Source organism: Muntiacus reevesi, chromosome 12, assembly GCF_963930625.1.
Source record: "Muntiacus reevesi chromosome 12, mMunRee1.1, whole genome shotgun sequence".
Classification (NCBI taxonomy): Eukaryota; Metazoa; Chordata; class Mammalia; order Artiodactyla; family Cervidae; genus Muntiacus; species Muntiacus reevesi.
This window is the reverse complement of record NC_089260.1, coordinates 24,301,230-24,320,197: the sequence shown is the minus strand read 5'-3', so window position 1 is coordinate 24,320,197 and position 18,968 is coordinate 24,301,230. Positions and strand designations below refer to the sequence as shown.

Genomic DNA, 18,968 nt, shown 5'->3' with positions numbered 1-18,968 from the left:
CTGCAATAACATCACCCATTTCACATATTCTTTAGCAATGTGGCCTTGCTCCTCTCCTATCACAAGGTGGAATCTATTTCCCCTACCAGTGATTTTGCCCAGCTTTGGTACCTGTTATGACCATTAGGAGATGTGAAACTTTGACTTCTGAGCCTGGGCCTTAAAAGGTATATATCTTCTATCTTTGCTTCTTATAATGCACCCTCTGGGGATTCAACCATTAGGCTGTGAGCAGGCCCAAGCAGCTTCATGGAAAGTCCTATGTAGAGAAAAACCAAAGTCCCCGGTAACAACCCTAGCTGAGTCCCCAGTCAGGAGCCAGAAATAACTTGCTAGACATGTGAATGAGACCATTTTAGACCTCTAGCTGTCTCAGCAACTCACACTGACACTCTGACCCCTGACAAAGAAGAAAAACTAGCCAGTCACTGACCCACAGTGAAATGAAGTGAAGTGAAAGTTGCTCAGTCATGTCTGACTCTGCAACCCCATGGACCATACAGTCCATGGAATTCTGGAGAGGGTAGCCTTTCCCTTCTCCAGGGGATCTTCCCAACCCAGGGATCGAACCCAGGTCTCCTGCATTGCAGGCAGATTCATTACCAGCTGAGCCACAAGGGAAGCCCTAGAATACTGGAGTCAGTAGCCTGTCCCTTCTCCAACAGATCTTCTTGACTCAGTAATTGAACCAGGGTCTCTTGCATTGCAGGCAGAATCTTTGCCAACTGAGCTATGAGGGAAGCCCCCTGACCCATAGAATCATGAACAAATAAACTACTTTTTTGTTTTAAATAATTAAGCTTGAGGTACTGTGTTACATAGCAGTGAATAACTGATTAAAAAATGTAAGAACATCTTGCAGAGATCATAACTTCCTAATGAGAAGAAAATAAAGAACTATAATATAGATATAATCTTTAAGCAAGCAACTAAAAATAAAGATGAATTTAATTTAAACACCAAAATAATTGATTTCATGATCCATGAAACTAAAAAAATACTGTCTGAACTAATGCAAGGCAGGTGGTCAATAAGTGGTTCAGAGCTGGAAATATCTTTACATTTTTAGAACAATGAGGTCTACTTAGCTCAAATACATACCAAAATTAGAGAAGTAGCAAGGAACTAAATAGGGGAAGGCTAATAGAGACATTAACCTTAAATGTACCAGTTAATACTGCAAACTTTATTCAAGAGGCAACAGGAAGTTGGCTGAAGATCCTAAATAGGACAGTGACATGATTTAATTTGTATTTTAACAAAAGTAGTTGTTGTAGAAGAGATTAGTTTAAGAACAAACTTGATACAGCCGGGCCAGTTAGGATGATTTCCAGATATGGTTATGAGAATTTAAACTAGATAGATAACAAGTACATACAAATTCAACAAGCAATTTAATAAATAATTAAAAGATAACTGAATGGGTAAAGGAAATGAAGAAAGAAAAATCAAAGATGATGCTGAGGTTTTGAATTGGGATGAATGAGAAAACTCTGGTAGATGGTGATTTTAAAAAAATTGAGAAGAGATAGTGGCCTGAAAGATGATGAAGATGTGGTTCTAGACCTACTGAGTTAGTAGAATGTCCAAGTAAAAATATCCCATGCCCATTTTCTGGCACAAAACTGAATTAAGGTGAGGCATTATCAATCACAATATTAATCAGTATTTCCCAAAATGTGTTTCTCAAGCAAATAAATTTGGAACATGCTTGCTTCTTCTTGGATATCCACAATGCACATTATAATAATGAACATTCAAAATGATCCTTCTGTATGGAAGTCTATATAATTTTGCTAAAGCAAAGCACTTCAAACTATGGTCAACCTTTGTCATACTTTATATCATGATACACTTGGAAAATGCAAGATGAGACTCATCAAGAATAAACTTAATAGCTAAAGTCAGAGTCAGTCGAAAATGGAAAAGAAGATTGAGAGCAAAGGTCAAGTTGTTTAGAGCTGAACTATGACAGATTCTGGAGAAGGGATTGTCTGACAAATGGAAGATGATCATGGAAATTCAGTACCAGAGAAGATCATAGACACCAACCTTTAAGTGGGTTTCAGAAGGACGAGATGGTATGGAAAATCATCATAAGATAATGAATATTATAAGCATGAGCTAAGGTCAGTATGCTGTTTAAAAATGGAGGGGGAGTATTCATAATTTTTCTTAAAGAGATTTTAGAATTTAGAAAAGATGCTAGCAGAAATTTATAAAACTCACCAGAAAGGCTAGAAATTAAAAATACAGCAACTTTTCAGATAACAGAGTAAAAAGACAAAAATAGGAAAGAAAAGATGAGCAATCTAAGAAGTCCAGTACCCAAATAAAAAAAAATCCCAAAGAAAATGCAATCAATGAAATCAACAAATGATAATCCAAAATAATTTCCTAGAATTGAAGGATATGAATTTACAGATGTAGAGGACTTGCTTAATGTATAATGCCTTAACATGCTCAAAAAATAAAAAAGATCCATACTAATGTCTATTATGTATTGTCTGAACACTGAGAGTAAAGAAAAAGTTCCACTCATTTTCAAAGAGAATGTACATAGAAGGGTCAAGTATCAGAAAGGCTTTGGAGTTCTTAACAACAGCTCTGGAATGTAGAAAACACTGAAGAAATGACTTTAAAATCCTGAAATTTCTAATCTAAAATTCTATACCCTGACAAACTACTAATCAACTCTGAGGGAAACTAAGCTTTGAAATTGAGTTATATGATTATGCATATATTAGGTTGGTGTGAACATAATTATGATTTCAGACGGTGAATTTTAAATCATTATAACTAGGCTCAAGGACATCTTTATTAATCAAAATAGGAACAATTACAATCAACACATTTTTGCTAACAAGAAATAAGTTTGTTTATTCCTGTAGCATGAAAATCCATGCCTTGGGATTCAATGAACATGTGGAAAGCATTTTCTGCCTCTTGCTGGTGGCGGAAGCATTTTCCCTGCAAAAAGTTGTTGAGATCCTTGAAGAAAGTGGTTGGTGAGAAGTCATAAATATGGCAGATAAGGCAAAACTCTGTAGCCCAAACCGTTCAACTTTTGAAGCACTAGTTGTGCGACATGTGATTGGGTGAAGTGGGCCCTTTCTGTTGACCAATGCTGGCTGAGGCATTGCAGTTTTCAGTGCATCCCATCAATTTGCTAAGCACACTTCTTGGATGTAATAGTTTCCCCAGGATTCAGAAAGCTGTAGTGATCAGATGAGCAACAGACTACCAAACAGTGACCATGACATTTTTTGGTGCAAGTTTGGCTTTGGGAAGTGCTTTGGAGCTTCTTGGTCCAGCCACTGAGCTGGTTGTCTCCAGTTGTCATGTAAATCCACTTTTCATCGCACATCACAATCTGATCGAGAAATGGTTCCTCGTTGCTGCATAGAATAAGAGGACACTTCAAAGTGATGGTCTTTTTTTTTTTTCTGATTTGCAGTCAGCTCTTGAAGCACCCACTTACTGAGCTTTGTCACCTTTCCAACTTGCTTCAAATGCCAAGTAACTACAGAATGATCGACGCTGAGTTCTCTGGCAACTTCATGTGTAGTTAGTTGTAAGAGGATCAGCTCAATGATAGCTCTTAGTTGGTCATTGTCAACTTCCGATGACTGGCCACTACACTCCTCAACTTCAAGGGTCTCATCTCCTTTACAAAACTTCTTGAACCACCACTGCACTGTATGTTCATGAGCAGTTCCTAGACCAAATGCATTGTTGATGTTGTAAGTTGTCTCTGCTGCTTTACGACCCATTTTGAACTCAAATAAGAAAATCACTCAAATCTGCTTTTTTGTCTAACATAACTTCCCTAGTCTAAGATAAATATAAAGTAAACAGCAAATAATGTCATTAGCAAAAAAAAAACATAAAGCAAGAAATGTGCATTAAAATGATATGTAACATAATCACATTTATTTTAAAATGTATTCCAATATCAAACAGCAAAATTCAACAATGCAAAACCTCAATTACTTTTGCACAAACCTAATTTATTAACTGAAGAATTAAATACATAAAATCACTGACCAATGGGAAAAAAATAAGATTGTGAAACATAATGAGAGTAAAAGTAATACTATATATTATGTGGCTCAGCAGGAAATGTTGTTTACCTAGTTATGACTGAAAACCTTGAATGTTGGTCTAACTGAACATCATGTAACCATCTTGGGAGAGAGAGTACAGGGAACAAATATATAGGTAGGGGAATAGACATGCAGGCAGTAGGTGAATGGTTTTAAACAAAAACATAGGCTAACTGTTCATCTGGAGAGAGATGAAATAAAATCTACATGATATAGCAATAAAACTATGCTATTTAGAACTATTCAGGTAAATTTTGGGCTTCTCAGCTAGTGCTAGTGGTAAAGAACTCTCTTACAAATTCATGAGACATAAGAGATGAAGATTCAATCCCTGGTTGGGAAAAATTCTATGGAGGAGGGCATGGCAACCCACTGCAATATTCTTGCCTGGAGAATCGCATGGACAGAGGCACCTTGAGGGTTACAATCTATAGGGTCATGAAGAGTCAGACACAAATGAAGCAATTTAGCATGCATGATCTAGCACACAGCATAGGTAAATTTTAAATAATGAAAATAAATAAAATGGTTGCCTCTGGGAATTAGAAAACAGAGAAACTGTAAGGGAGAGGGAAATGTTGCTTTAAAGATTACTTAACTCTTAACTATTTTGTGTGCATATCTTGGATAAAAATTTTAAGTATAAAGAAATTAAGAATGGAAAAGAAAACATCTAGCTAGCTAGCTTAAGGTCCCTCATAGGAATAGTTTTGATGTTATCCTCTTCTCTGATGAAAAGCAAGAGGAAGGCAGTTGGCTTTTGCAAATAGGAGATCATTTTGAATAAATGATGTCGGTGGTACTCTAAAATGAAGTGAGGAATGGAAGCATAGATGCACTGAAATTGTCTGCATCTGTCTATGGAGAAGGGGGGCAATAGCCCTAGGGACAAAGACTGTCTAACTACACATATAATATCCCTCTAAATAGTTCCTGATGAAACAGATTTAAAAGGTAGACACAAAGTGAGGTAACTTTTAGTCATATGCAGGGTTCCTAGAAACATTGCTCAGTATTAATTTTTGAGTGTACACTGCCACATATTTCCTTGATATTTAGATCAAATTGAGTTGAATCCAGTGAAATGTCAAACAAAACTTGTGAGTCCATTATTTTGTTTGGTCACACACAAAAGACAGTATTTAAGAAGCAAAACTTTGTTTACAAGTTTTGTGATATTATTATGATTTTCCTTTAAAATCAAGCAATTTCTGTGTATAGGTCTTTTGTTTCTTTAGGTAGATATACTCCTAAGTATTTTATTCTTTTTGTTGCAATGGTGAATGGTATTGTTTCCTTAATTTCTCTTTCTGTTTTTTCATTGTTAGTATATAGGAATGCAAGGGATTTCTGTGTGTTGATTTTATATCCTGCAACTTTACTATATTCATTGATTAGCTCTAGTAATTTTCTGGAAGAGTCTTTAGGGTTTTCTATGTAGAGGATCATGTCATCTGCAAACAGCGAGAGTTTCACTTCTTCTTTTCCTATCTGGATGCCTTTTACGTCTTTTTCTGCTCTGATTGCTGTGGCCAAAACTTCCAACACTATGTTGAATAGTAGTGGTGAGAGTGGGCATCCTTGTCTTGTTCCTGATTTCAGAAGAAATGCTTTCAATTTTTCACCATTGAGGGTGATACTTGCTGTGGGTTTGTCATATATAGCTTTTATTATGTTGAGGTATGTTCCTTCTATTCCTGCTTTCTGGACAGTTTTAATCATAAATGAGTGTTGAATTTTGTCAAAGGCTTTCTCTGCATCTATTGAGATAATCATATGGTTTTTATCTTCCAATTTGTTAATGTGGTGTATTACGTTGATCGATTTGCGGATATTAAAGAATCCTTGCATTCCTGGGATAAAGCCCACTTGGTCATGGTGTATGATTTTTTTAATATGTTGTTGGATTCTGTTTGCTAGAATTTTGTTAAGAATTTTTGCATCTATGTTCATCAGTGATATTGGCCTGTAGTTTTCTTTTTTTGTGGCATCTTTGTCTGGTTTTGGAATTAGGGTGATGGTGGCCTCATAGAATGAGTTTGGAAGTTTACCTTCATCTACAATTTTCTGGAAGAGTTTGAGTAAGATAGGTGTTAGCTCTTCTCTAAATTTTTGGTAGAATTCAGCTGTGAAGCCATCTGGTCCTGGGCTTTTGTTTGCTGGAAGATTTTTTATTACAGTTTTGATTTCCTTGCTTGTGATGGTTCTGTTAAGATCTTCTATTTCTTCCTGGTTCAGTTTTGGAAAGTTATACTTTTCTAAGAATTTGTCCATTTCATCCAAGTTGTCCATTTTATTGGCATAGAGCTGCTGGTAGTAGTCTCTTATGATCCTTTGGATTTCAGTGTTGTCTGTTGCGATCTCACCCTTTTCATTTCTTATTTTGTTAATTTGGTTCTTCTCTCTTTGTTTCTTAATGAGTCTTGCTAATGGTTTGTCAATTTTGTTTATTTTTTCAAAAAACCAGCTTTTAGCTTTGTTGATTTTTGCTATGGTCTCTTTAGTTTCTTTTGCATTTATTTCTGCCCTAATTTTTAAGATTTCTTTCCTTCTGCTAACCCTGGGGTTCTTCATTTCTTCCTTCTCTAATTGCTTTAGGTGTAGAGTTAGGTTATTTATTTGGCTTTTTTCTTGTTTCTTGATGTAAGCCTGTAATGCTATGAACCTTCCCCTTAGCACTGCTTTTACAGTGTCCCATAGGTTTTGGGTTGTTGTGCTTTCATTTTCATTCCTTTCTATACATATTTTGATTTCTTTTTTGATTTCTTCTATGATTTGTTGGTTATTCAGAAGCGTGTTATTTAGCCTCCATATGTTTGAATTTTTAACAATTTTTTTCCTGTAATTGAGATCTAATCTTACTGCACTGTGGTCAGAAAAGATGACTGGAATGATTTCAATTTTTTTGAATTTTCCAAGACCAGATTTATGGCCCAGGATGTGATCGATTCTGGAGGAGGTTCCATGTGCGCTTGAGAAAAAGGTGAAGTTGATTGTTTTGGGGTGAACATTGATGAAAGACATCAAAGAGGACACAAACAGATGGAGAAACATACCGTGTTCATGGATTGGAAGAATCAATATTGTCAAAATGGCTATTCTACCCAAAGCAATCTATAGATTCAATGCAATACCTATCAAGCTACCAACGGTATTTTTCACAGAACTAGAACAAATAATTTCACAATTTGTATGGAAATACAAAAAACCTCGAATAGCCAAAGTAATCTTGAGAAAGAAGAATGGAACTGGAGGAATCAACCTGCCTGACTTCAGACTCTACTACAAAGCCACAGTCATCAAGACAGTATGGTACTGGCACAAAGACAGAAATATAGATCAATGGAACAGAACAGAAAGCCCAGAGATAAATCCCCAAACCTATGGACACCTTATCTTTGACAAAGGAGGCAAGGATATACAATGGAAAAAAGACAACCTCTTTAACAAGTGGTGCTGGGAAAACTGGTCAACCACTTGTAAAAGAATGAAACTAGAACACTTTCTAACACCATACACAAAAATAAACTCAAAATGGATTAAAGATCTAAATGTAAGACCAGAAACTATAAAACTCCTAGAGGAGAACATAGGCAAAACACTCTCTGACATAAATCACAGCAAGGTCTTCTATGACCCACCTCCCAGAATATTGGAAATAAAAGCAAAAATAAACAAATGGGACCTAATGAAACTTAAAAGCTTTTGCACAACAAAGGAAACTATAAGTAAGGTGAAAAGACAGCCCTCAGATTGGGAGAAAATAATAGCAAATGAGGAAACAGACAAAGGATTAATCTCAAAAATATACAAGCAACTCCTGAAGCTCAATTCCAGAAAAATAAATGACCCAATCAAAAAATGGGCCAAAGAACTAAACAGACATTTCTCCAAAGAAGACATACAGATGGCTTACAAACACATGAAAAGATGCTCCACATCGCTCATTATCAGAGAAATGCAAATCAAAACCACAATGAGATACCATTACACGCCAGTCAGGATGGCTGCTATCCAAAAGTCTACAAGCAATAAATGCTGGAGAGGGTGTGGAGAAAAGGGAACCCTCTTACACTGTTGGTGGGAATGCAAACTAGTACAGCCACTATGGAAAACAGTGTGGAGATTTCTTAAAAAACTGGAAATAGAACTACCATATGACCCAGCAATACCACTTCTGGGCATACACACTGAGGAATCCAGATCTGAAAGAGACACGTGCACCCCAATGTTCATCGCAGCACTGTTTATAATAGCCAGGACATGGAAGCAACCTAGATGCCCATCAGCAGATGAATGGATAAGGAAGCTGTGGTACATATACACCATGGAATATTACTCAGCCGTTAAAAAGAATTCATTTGAATCAGTTCTAATGAGATGGATGAAACTGGAGCCCATTATACAGAGTGAGGTGAGCCAGAAAGATAAAGAATATTACAGTATACTAACACATATATACGGAATTTAGAAAGATGGTAACAATGGCCCTATATGCAGGGCAGAAGAAGAGACGCAGAAGTACAGAACAGACTTTTGAACTCTGTGGGAGAAGGGGCGGGTGGGATGTTTCGAAAGAACAGCATGTATATTATCTGTGGTGAAACAGACCACCAGCCCAGGTGGGAGGCATGAGTCAAGTGCTCGGGCCTGTTGGGCTGGGAAGATCCAGAGGAATCGGGTGGAGAGGGAGGTGGGAGGGGGGACCGGGATGGGGAATTCGTGTAACTCTATGGCTGATTCACATCAATGTATGACAAAACCCCCTGAAAAATAAAAAAAAATAATAATTAAAAAAAAAAAAAGAATATTAAATAAGCAAAAAAATAAAATAAAATAAAATAAAATAAAATCAAGCAATTTGTAAAGAATGATTTATAGATATTTATAAGGGCTTCATACTAAAGATGGTATTTGGCTTTTATGGCATATCTTTCAAAACTTTAATGATTAAATATATCTTAAAATGAAGCATATATATATGACATTCAATTTTCAAGAAAGTAGAAAATATTTCATTTTTAGAAACTATATATATGATTTTATGCATATAATCATTTTACTATATGATTTTATATATATAATTATTTTAAGAAGTTATCAAACACCATTCATCTTTACCATTTAAAAAGCATGATTATTTTGCATCAGTTGATATTCTGCATACTCTAGCCTAAAAAGATCCAAGGGGAAAATACAAAAAGTATTCATATATTTTGGTGATTTTTTTATCATAGCTGTTATTTTGGTGACATGATTTATTTATTAGTAAGATTAAAAAAAATTTAAATCAAAATTTAAATAGAGTTAATTTGAAATTTAGAGAATTTCAAAGTAATTTATCTACATTATATATATATGCGTGTGTATAGACTCTGATTAGATTTATCTTTTGACATTAGTTAGTTCATTTTTAGCTTTTGTCCAAATATGAAATTGAAGAACAGAATGGTTTTGTGGTTCCCTAATTCTAATATGACACAGATGATTGGTGAAAAAAAGCAGTGATAAAGCACCGGTGTCCTGATCCTCAATCTCATTCTACTTCTATGACACCAGTGGTAATGGAAATCCAATTTTTGACAATTATGAATATAACTGAAAATTTTTAAGGAGTATGATCAAGTTATGATGAAAGTCGAAAGGAAAAATAAAAGACTTACAAGTTATTCAGTGAGAGTTAGGAGAGAAAAGATTCATCGAGGAAATGGGAAAAGTTTAGTAAAACTTTATGTAAAGTTTGGTTCAGATTTCTTATGTATATATTTGATTCTAAACAGAGTAAGTAGAATGCTAAATAGAGCTATAAAAATAACCCTCCTCACTCTTCAGTCTGTGTTGTATGGAAGGACAGAACTCTAAAAGAAAAACCACAATCCTAGTGGTCAAAGAATTTAGAGACCCAAGTTTGGGATTGCCCAAACAACTGAAAATCTAGGGGCAAATCCCCAAAAGGAAGGAGCTTCTGGGTGAGAAGACACAAAATCTGTATGTAAGCTCCCCTGAAAATGTTGGGTTATGTCTCAACTGTGAATGTGCCATTGAGAATCTAAGGAGCCTAGCTGAAAATAACATCTGAGGAAGACTCCAAGAACTAAGATTTTACCTGCCACAGGTAAGACACACTGCAGTTGAAATCCAACTAAGTTATTGGGTTGACCAAAAAGTTCATTCAGGTTTTTCTGTAAGGTATTATGAAAAGACTCAAGCAAACTTTTTGGCCAACCCAGTAGAAGGGTTTGGCAAACACCTTGGACTTTCCATAAAGTTAGGAATAAAGACTACATCACCAAAACTAAAGCATAGAACTCCCCTAACAAAATAAAAACCCAGCCTCTCCAGACTGAAGGTGAACTGTCTGTAATTTAGCTACTTGCTGGAACAAAACTCAGCACTTTTCAGAGGAAGATCCAGAGATTTTGCAATGTATTATCCACAGCATAGCAATAAAAAACTACTAGAAATGGGAAAATGTGACTTATATACAATAGAAAGAGACCAACAGAGGACATAGGTGTTAGATTTGGCAGAAAAATACTTTAAAATAACTTTGATATATGTATTTAAAAGTCTATAAGAAAAGATGGATATAACATATAAAGAAATGAGTAATCGGGAATAAATATTAAAAAGCAAAAATGAAATTGTCTTTATTCACAGACAACGTGATTCTACATGATTCTCCAAAAAAACTATTAGGGCCAAAAAGTGAATTCAGCAAAGTTGGAGGATATAAAGTCAGTATTTCTATAATGTTTCAACAGAAAATTGGAAAATAACAATTAAAAATAAATATTTTTATAATAGTGTCAAGAAAACATTAAATCCCTAAGAGTAAATTTAAGGAAAAGTATAAAATATCTCTACTTTGAAAATCACAAAACTGTAGAAAAATTAAGCAGTTCATTTAGAGTTGCTTAATGAGTAAGATACATCATAAACATTATCGCAAGACAATATTATCAAAATACCATTTCAACCCAAATTGATCTATAGAATCAGTGTGCTTGCAACTCAGAATGCTTGTTGTTATTTTTGTTGTTGGCAATTGATAGTGTCACATGAACTGTTATGTGAATATACAAAGGACTAGAATGGTCAAAATAATCTTGAAAAAGAAAATGATTCAGAAGACTTGGATTAACTGATTTTAAGTCTTAGTGTAGTGACAGTGAAGTTGCTCAGTCATGTCTGACTCTTTGCAACCCCATGGGCTATGGCCTACCAGGCTTCTCTGTCCATGGGATTTTTCAGGCAAGAATACTGGAGTGGGTTGCCATTTCCTTCTCCAGGAGATCTTCCCGACCCGGAGACTGAACCCGGGTCTCCCACATTGCAGGCAAACGTTTTACTGTCTGAGCCACCAGATGATGATTGCAGCCATGAAATTAAAAGATGCTTACTCCTTGGAAGGAAAGTTATGACCAACCTAGATAGCATATTAAAAAGCAGAGACATTACTTTGCCAACAAAGGTCCATCTAGTCAAGGCTATGGTTTTTCTAGTGGTCATGTATGGATGTAAGAGTTGGACTGTGAAGAAAGCTGAGTGAGGAAGAATTGATGCTATTGAACTGCGGTGTTGGAGAAGACTCTTGAGAGTCCCTTGAACTGCAAGGAGATGCAACCAGTCCATCCTAAAAATCAGTCCTGGATGTTCATTGGAAGGACTGATGCTGAAGCTGAAACTCCAATACTTTGGCCACCTCATGTGAAGAGTTGACTCATTGGAAAAGACCCTGATGCTGGGAAAGATTGGGGGCAGGAGGAGAAGGGGATGACAGAGGATGAGATGGCTGGATGGCATCACTGACTCGATGGGCATGAGTTTGGGTAAACTCCGGGAGTTTGTGATGGACAGGGAGGCCTGGCGTGCTGCGATTCATGGGGTCCCAAAGAGTCGGACACCACTGAGCGACTGAACTGAACTGATAAAGCTACAGTAATTAAGACAGTGCATTATTGGCATAAGAAAAGACGAATAGACAGATTGAACAAAATAGAAAATCTGAAATAGACACCACGTATCCTCAGCTAATTGACAGAAATGCCAGAAATTCAATGGGAAAAAGAAAATATTTTCGACAAATGATGCTAGAATAACCAGATAGCTATGTATCCTGACATGTACATCACAACATATTTAAAAATTAACCTGAGGCAGATGATGGCTTTTTCTCACGATGATCTGCGGATGCCACTCTGGGCAGTGCCAAGAACACCAATGGCTCAGTTGATGCCAGGAGAATAAAAAATAAAATAAAATAAAATAATAAAATAAAAATTAACCAGAGTTGCACTGAAAACCTAAAAATTAAAGGCAAAACTATAAAATTCCTGGAAGGAAGCATAAAGAATATCTTTGCAATCATGCAGTAGGCAAAGATTTTTTGGTGTATAAAAAGCAGTAATCATAAAAGAAAAATATGATATATTGGAATTTATCAAAATTAGAAACATGTTCATCAAAAGACACCTTTAAGCAAAATGAAAAAGTCACAAACTTGCTGCTGAGGCCTAGTAGAATTATATTACATACCTTATATATATTGAAAATGTGATTTTAACCCAGATCTCTTGATTTTGAATCCTTGAAGAACAAAATATAAATATGATAAATCTTGACATTGCAGAAATACAGAAGTTGAGACTTAAAAAATGGGCAGGAGAGGCAGAAGTTTGAATAATAATGTTAGTGTCTTTAATGCAAAAAGTGAAAGAGAGTGGCAGTCACTGGAATAGGCAATAGAAATTTCAGTAGAACATTTAAGGTCAGTAGGTAATCATTAATAAGAGGGAGAGGGTTAACTTGGGAGATTGGAATTAACGTGTGCAAAATACCATCTATAATATAGATAATAAGAACCTACTCTGTATTACAGGGAACTCTACAGAAACTTTGTAATGGCTTATATGGAAAAATAATCTAAAAAAGATTGTATGTATGTGTGTGTGTATATATATATATATATATATATATATATATATATATATATATATATATATATATAACTGATTCACTTTGATATATACCTGAAACTAACACAACATTGTAAATCAACTATATGCCAATAAAATTCTTCCCCCCCAAAAAAAGATAGCACATACTTTTTCCTCCTTGGAAATGATGGTTCTTTTTGCTTGTATTGTTCACAGAATAGGCTGACAGTAAAAGTACTTCCTGCTAAAGTACCACAATATTATAGCTCTATTAAGATACATTTCATAGAGAAGAACACTACTGGTAGTTTATGACTTTTTCACCAGTTTGGAATAATTGATATTTATCATGAATGTGATGTTTATGCATTTTTATTCAACTAGGAGCAAAGTGGCTTACCAGGTGGCTCAGTGGGTAAAGAATCCCCCTGAAATATTGGATGGAGGAGATGCAGGTTCAATCCCTGGGTCAGGAAGATCCCCTGAAGGAGGGCATGGCAACCCACTCCAGTATTCTTGCGTGGAAAATCCCATTGACAAAGGAGCCTGGTGGGCTACAGTCCCTAGGATCGCAAAGAGTTAGACACTACTTGAGTTAACACTACAATGTTAGACACTACTTAACATGCACACACCAGAACAAAGTATTTTGTCAACAGTTTTAAGGTGATGAATGTCATAATTAACTAGATGGGGGAAATCTTTTCACAATATATATGTATGTCAAATCATCACAATGTATACTTTAAATATATTACAATTATATATTTTTCAATTACACCTCAAAGCTGAAAAAAACAAATAAAAAAATTTTAAAGTCAGTAAATATTAGAAATCAAAGTAATAATATGATTATTAAAACTGGTAGGAAGAAAAGACAAGTAGCAAATAAGTTGATAAATCAAAAATTGCAGTAAAACAGAAACATTTACCTCTGTAAAACTGATTTAATGATGAGAAAAAATGGAGATGAGAATTCTGCTTTTCATTTTATGTCTGTTCTCTAATATTTGATTTTTCCATACAAATGTATTATTGCATTTTTAGAGAGAGAAAAAAGTTGAAAGATAATAGAAAAGGAGGGAAGGAGGGAAACCTACATACCTAGAGGTTATCATTGCATAGTGAGATTTCAGATGTCTTCTTTCTTCATTATACCAACCAGTATGGCTAACAATATTTTTATAACTGTAAAAAGAAAATAAAGTCATTTGCCCTTCGAAAAACAGAAAATCTCAAATTAAAAAAGAGAAATCAACCTTGTTGAGGTACTTTAATGCCTACTAGAAAATAAAGGTACTTTATTCCAACACTATTGGTAGTGTTGGAACTATCTACTGGGAAAACACTTTTCAGAATGTCAAAGTGTTATTAACTTCTTAGTTGGCATCATGATATTACACTCAATACAAACCATTATTATTTCAGTTGATGCAGTCTGGAGAGTCTTTAGCCTCAAAGTGCCAGGTAGACTGTAGAATAGTTGCCTACTAGTCAAGCAGAAAGTTCTCAAAATAATAGAGTTACTGTCAAATGACACTGAGTTCTTTGCAGTTACTGTGGGAACAAATAAATCCTAAAAATATCCCTATGGCAGTGTCTACAATTTGTACTGACATAAGCTCTTGGGATTCTTCCGTAAGATTAAGTCTACGCCCACAATTATGTCATCATGTATGCAGAAGTGTCATTTTTGCTCAGTTTTTGTAATTTGTTTACAGGCCTGGAAAAGCAATAGCAAATGGTGATGTCCAGAACCATCAGTCACTTAAGATACTAAAACCTGTTGTAGTGCTCCCACTAGAGCTGTGATGCTGGTTCACTGATGTCCTAAATTAAGTGTGTGTAGAGAAAAAAAAAATTACATGCCATAGAAATGTGTTTTATAGCAAACCGGATATTGTTCCAGAAACTAGTCATCAAGTTATGTTGGCCATTGTACATGAAGCACATCTGGGAATTATTCTCAGGAAAGAATTGGGTAGAAGCTCTCTTTCTAATGACTTGGACTTTATCTAACTACTGCAAAGATTGGAAAAAAATAAAGCACATGTCAAGATTCAGTGTATCATTTACCAGAGTTTATTCCATGATATGTAATGGTAAAACCTTAATCAAGAATCCCTTATTGATTTTTTAAGGTTATATTAATAAGTTAAATAGGCTTCCCTGCTGGCTCAGACAGTAAGGAATCTGCCTACAAGGCAGGACACCCGGGGTTGATCCCTGGTCAGGAAGATCCCCTAGAGAAGGGAATGGTGACCCACTCCAGTATTCTTGCCTGGAGAATTCCATGGACAGAGGAGCCTGGCAGGCTACAGTCCATGGGGTCGCAAAGAGTCAGATACTACTGAAGGACTAACACTTACATTTAGGATTATCTAAGGACCTTGCTTGTGCTTCCAAGGGGGCACTAGTAGTAAAAAACCCACCTGCCAATGCAGGAGACAAATGAGACAAGTTCGATCCCTGGATCAGGAAGATCCTACCATGTGGATGGTCCCTATGTCCAATCGCAAGAGATTGAGATTTGATTGGTCAGAGGTGTGGCCTGAACTTTGAAACTTTTTAAACGTCTCTAGGTGATGCTAATATGCAGACAAGTTAGAAACCACTGACTTAGAGCATAACAATGCCTACATAAGGTGCAGACGGCCTAAGTGTTTTATAAACATTCCATGCATGCGTGCTCAGTTGTGTCTGATTCTTTGCGACCCCAGAGGAAGGGGTTGAAGCTTGCTTATTGAACTGGTTGATATATATGGTGGTGGTGGTTTAGTTGCTAAGTCGTGTCTGACTCTTGTGACCCCATGGACTGTAGCCTGCCAGGCTCCTCTGTCCATGGAATTTTCCAGGTAAGGATACTGGGGTGGGTTGCCATTTCCTTATCCAGGGGATCTTCGGAAGGCAGGGATCGAAACTTCATCTCTTGCATTGGCAGCTGGATTCTTTTACCACTGAGCCACCTGGGAAGCCCTTTATAAACGTTACATACCTTAACATTTGTAACAATCCTAAGAGGTACATACCATATTATACCCAATTTCCAATGATCAACTGGAGGTTAATGTTTGATAACATAAGGCCAGATACCTACAAAACAAAATCAATATATAAACCCCATTTGCCTAAGTTCAGTGTCTAAGCTGTCAGTTATATAACACAGCCTAGCCCCAAGCAAGTTTCCTATTGATAAATTTCCCAACACAAGTGAGGTGTAGCATATTGACAATCTCAGTTTGGGGGTGGGAGGAGGGAAGAAGAGGAAAAAAAATTCCCCTCAGAGTTGTGTTAGTAAGTTCCAAATAAATCATAGAAACCACTATTTTATCATATTTTGCAATGGTCTCAAGCAAATGGTCAGCCTGAAAAGATGGTAAAGACCACTGAAAATTGTTGCAGGAAACTGGACTGTAAAATTGAACATGTTTCTCATCCTTCCAGGTTAGACAGTAGTTCTTAGTTCTGCAGAATTTTTAATAAAAATTTGCATGAAAAGTCACTCCAAGTGCCTTCTGAATTCATTAGCATTTCAAAATATAAAGATGTCTTCTGAAAGTTATATTCAGTACTTAATTTTCACTTATCTATACAACAATAGTTAATATTTATAAAGAATTGAACAAATGTAGCTTTCAGCCACAATAATTCGAACAGTCTGTGTTCAACAAAGCTGAGATATAACTGAAGTGATAAAACACCAATGTATTAACTGTGAACATATCCTTCATGGAACAATTTAGAACTGGAGATTTTGCTCCTCTTCTCAGACCAGAATTAGTTAAAAGCACCTTTTTAAAAAATTTTTATTTCTTGCAAAACCACATGGCATGTGAGATCTTAATTCCCCAATCGGGAATTGAACCCACACCCCCTTCATTAGGAGCATGGAGTTTTAACCCCTGAACCACCAGGGAAGTCCCTAAAAAGCATCTTTAAACACAACTGCTATATTTCAGAACACATTGGTTGTCTGAGTAACAACTGAAGAAGAGTAACAAAGATAGAAGACAAATACTATCTGACTTCAAAATTCTACATAAAACTATAGTGATTAAGGCAGTGCAGCATTGTCATAGACAGGCAAATAGATCAATGGGAAAGAATAGAGAGACCAGAAATATGACCAAACATGAATAGAAAACTGCTTTTTGACAAAGGTGTATAAGGCAATTCAGTGGAGAAAAGTTTTTCAATAAAGGGTCCTGAAGCATTTGAAAATACATACACAAAAATAAGAACTTCTATCCATACCCCTTACAATTCACAAAAATTAACTTAAAATGAATCTTAGATATAATGTAAAGATCTAAAACTATAGAACTTCTTAACAAACAATATAGGAAGAAATCTTTGAGACCTTGGTTTTAGACAAATATTTCTTGAATACAACACCAAAAGGGCAATCCATAAGAGAATAAAACAATAAACTGGACAAAATCAAAATTTTAAAGTTTTGTTCTTCAAAAGATACTGTTAAGAATAGAAAGTTAATCCAAGGACTAGGAGGAAATATTTGCAAATCATGTATTGAATATTGTCTGAGGAGGCCTTACAAATAGCTGTGAAAAGAAGATAAGTGAAAGCAAAGGAGAAAAGGAAAGATATTACCATTTGAATGCAGAGTTCCAAAGAATAGCAAGCAAAGATAAGAAAACCTTCCTCAGCGATCAATGCAAAGAAATAGAGGAAAACAACAGAGTGGGAAAGACTAGAGGTTTCTTCAAGAAAATTACAGACACCAAGGGAAAATTTCAGGCAAAGATGGGTTCGATAAAGGACCGAAATGGTATGGACCTAACAGAAGCAGAAGATATTAAGAAGAGACGGCAAAAAAAAAAAAAAAAAAAAAAAAAGAAGAGGTGGCAAGAATACACAGAAGAACTGTACAAAAAATATCTTCATGACCCAGATAATCACAATGGTGTGATCACTGACCTAGAACCAGATATCCTGGAATGTGAAGTCAAGTGGGCCTTAGAAAGTCGCACTACGAACAAAGCTAGTGGATGTGATGGAATTCCAGTTGAGCTATTTCAAATCCTGAAAGATGATGCTGTGAAAGTGCTGCACTCAATATGCCAGCATATTTTGAAAACTCAGCAGTGGCCAAAGGACTGGATAAGGTCTGTTTTCATTCCAATCCCTAAGAAAGGCAATCCCAAAGAATGCTCAAACTACCACACAATTGCACTCATCTCACACACTAGTAAAGTAATGCTCAAAATTCTCCAAGCCAGGCATCAGCAATACGTGAACCGAGAACTTCCAGATGATCAAGCTGGTTTTAGAAAAGGCTGAGGAACCAGAGATCAAATTGCCAACATCCATTGGATCATTAAAAAAGCAAGAGAGTTCAAGAAAAACATCTATTTCTGCTTTTTTGACTACACCAAAGTCTTCGACTGTGTGGATCACAATAAACTGTGGAAAATTCTGAAGGAGATGGGAATACCAGACCACCTGACCTGCCTCTTGAGAAACCTGTAAGCAGGTCAGGAAGCAACAGTTAGAACTGGACATGGAACAACAGACTGGTTCCAAACAGGAAAAGGAGTAGGTAAAGGCTGTATATTGTCACCCTGCTTATTTAACTTATATGCAGAGTACATCATGAGAAATGCTGGGCTGGAAGAATCACAAGCTGGAATCAAGATTGCTGGGAGAAATATGAGTAACCTCAGATATGCAGATGACACCACCCTTATGGCAGAGAGTGAAGAGGAACTAAAAAGCCTCTTGATGAAAGTGAAAGAGGAGAGTGAAAAAGTTGGCTTAAAGCTTAACATTCAGAAAACTAAGATCATGGCATCTGGTCCCATCACCTCATGGGAAATAGATGGGGAGACAGTGGAAACAGTGTCAGACTTCATATTTGGGGGCACCAAAATCAGATGGTGCAGATGGTGACTGCAGCCATGAA

The 18,968-nt window shown here is 36.0% G+C and overlaps 1 non-coding gene across 1 annotated transcript; it reads left to right on the top strand.

Moving 5' to 3' along the window:
- The first annotated feature begins 12,264 nt into the window (after positions 1–12,264).
- LOC136145303 (small nucleolar RNA SNORD35) lies at positions 12,265–12,351 on the top strand. Its single transcript, XR_010658746.1, has one exon. It is a non-coding gene; the product is annotated as a small nucleolar RNA SNORD35 (small nucleolar RNA).
- Positions 12,352–18,968: the final 6,617 nt, after the last annotated feature.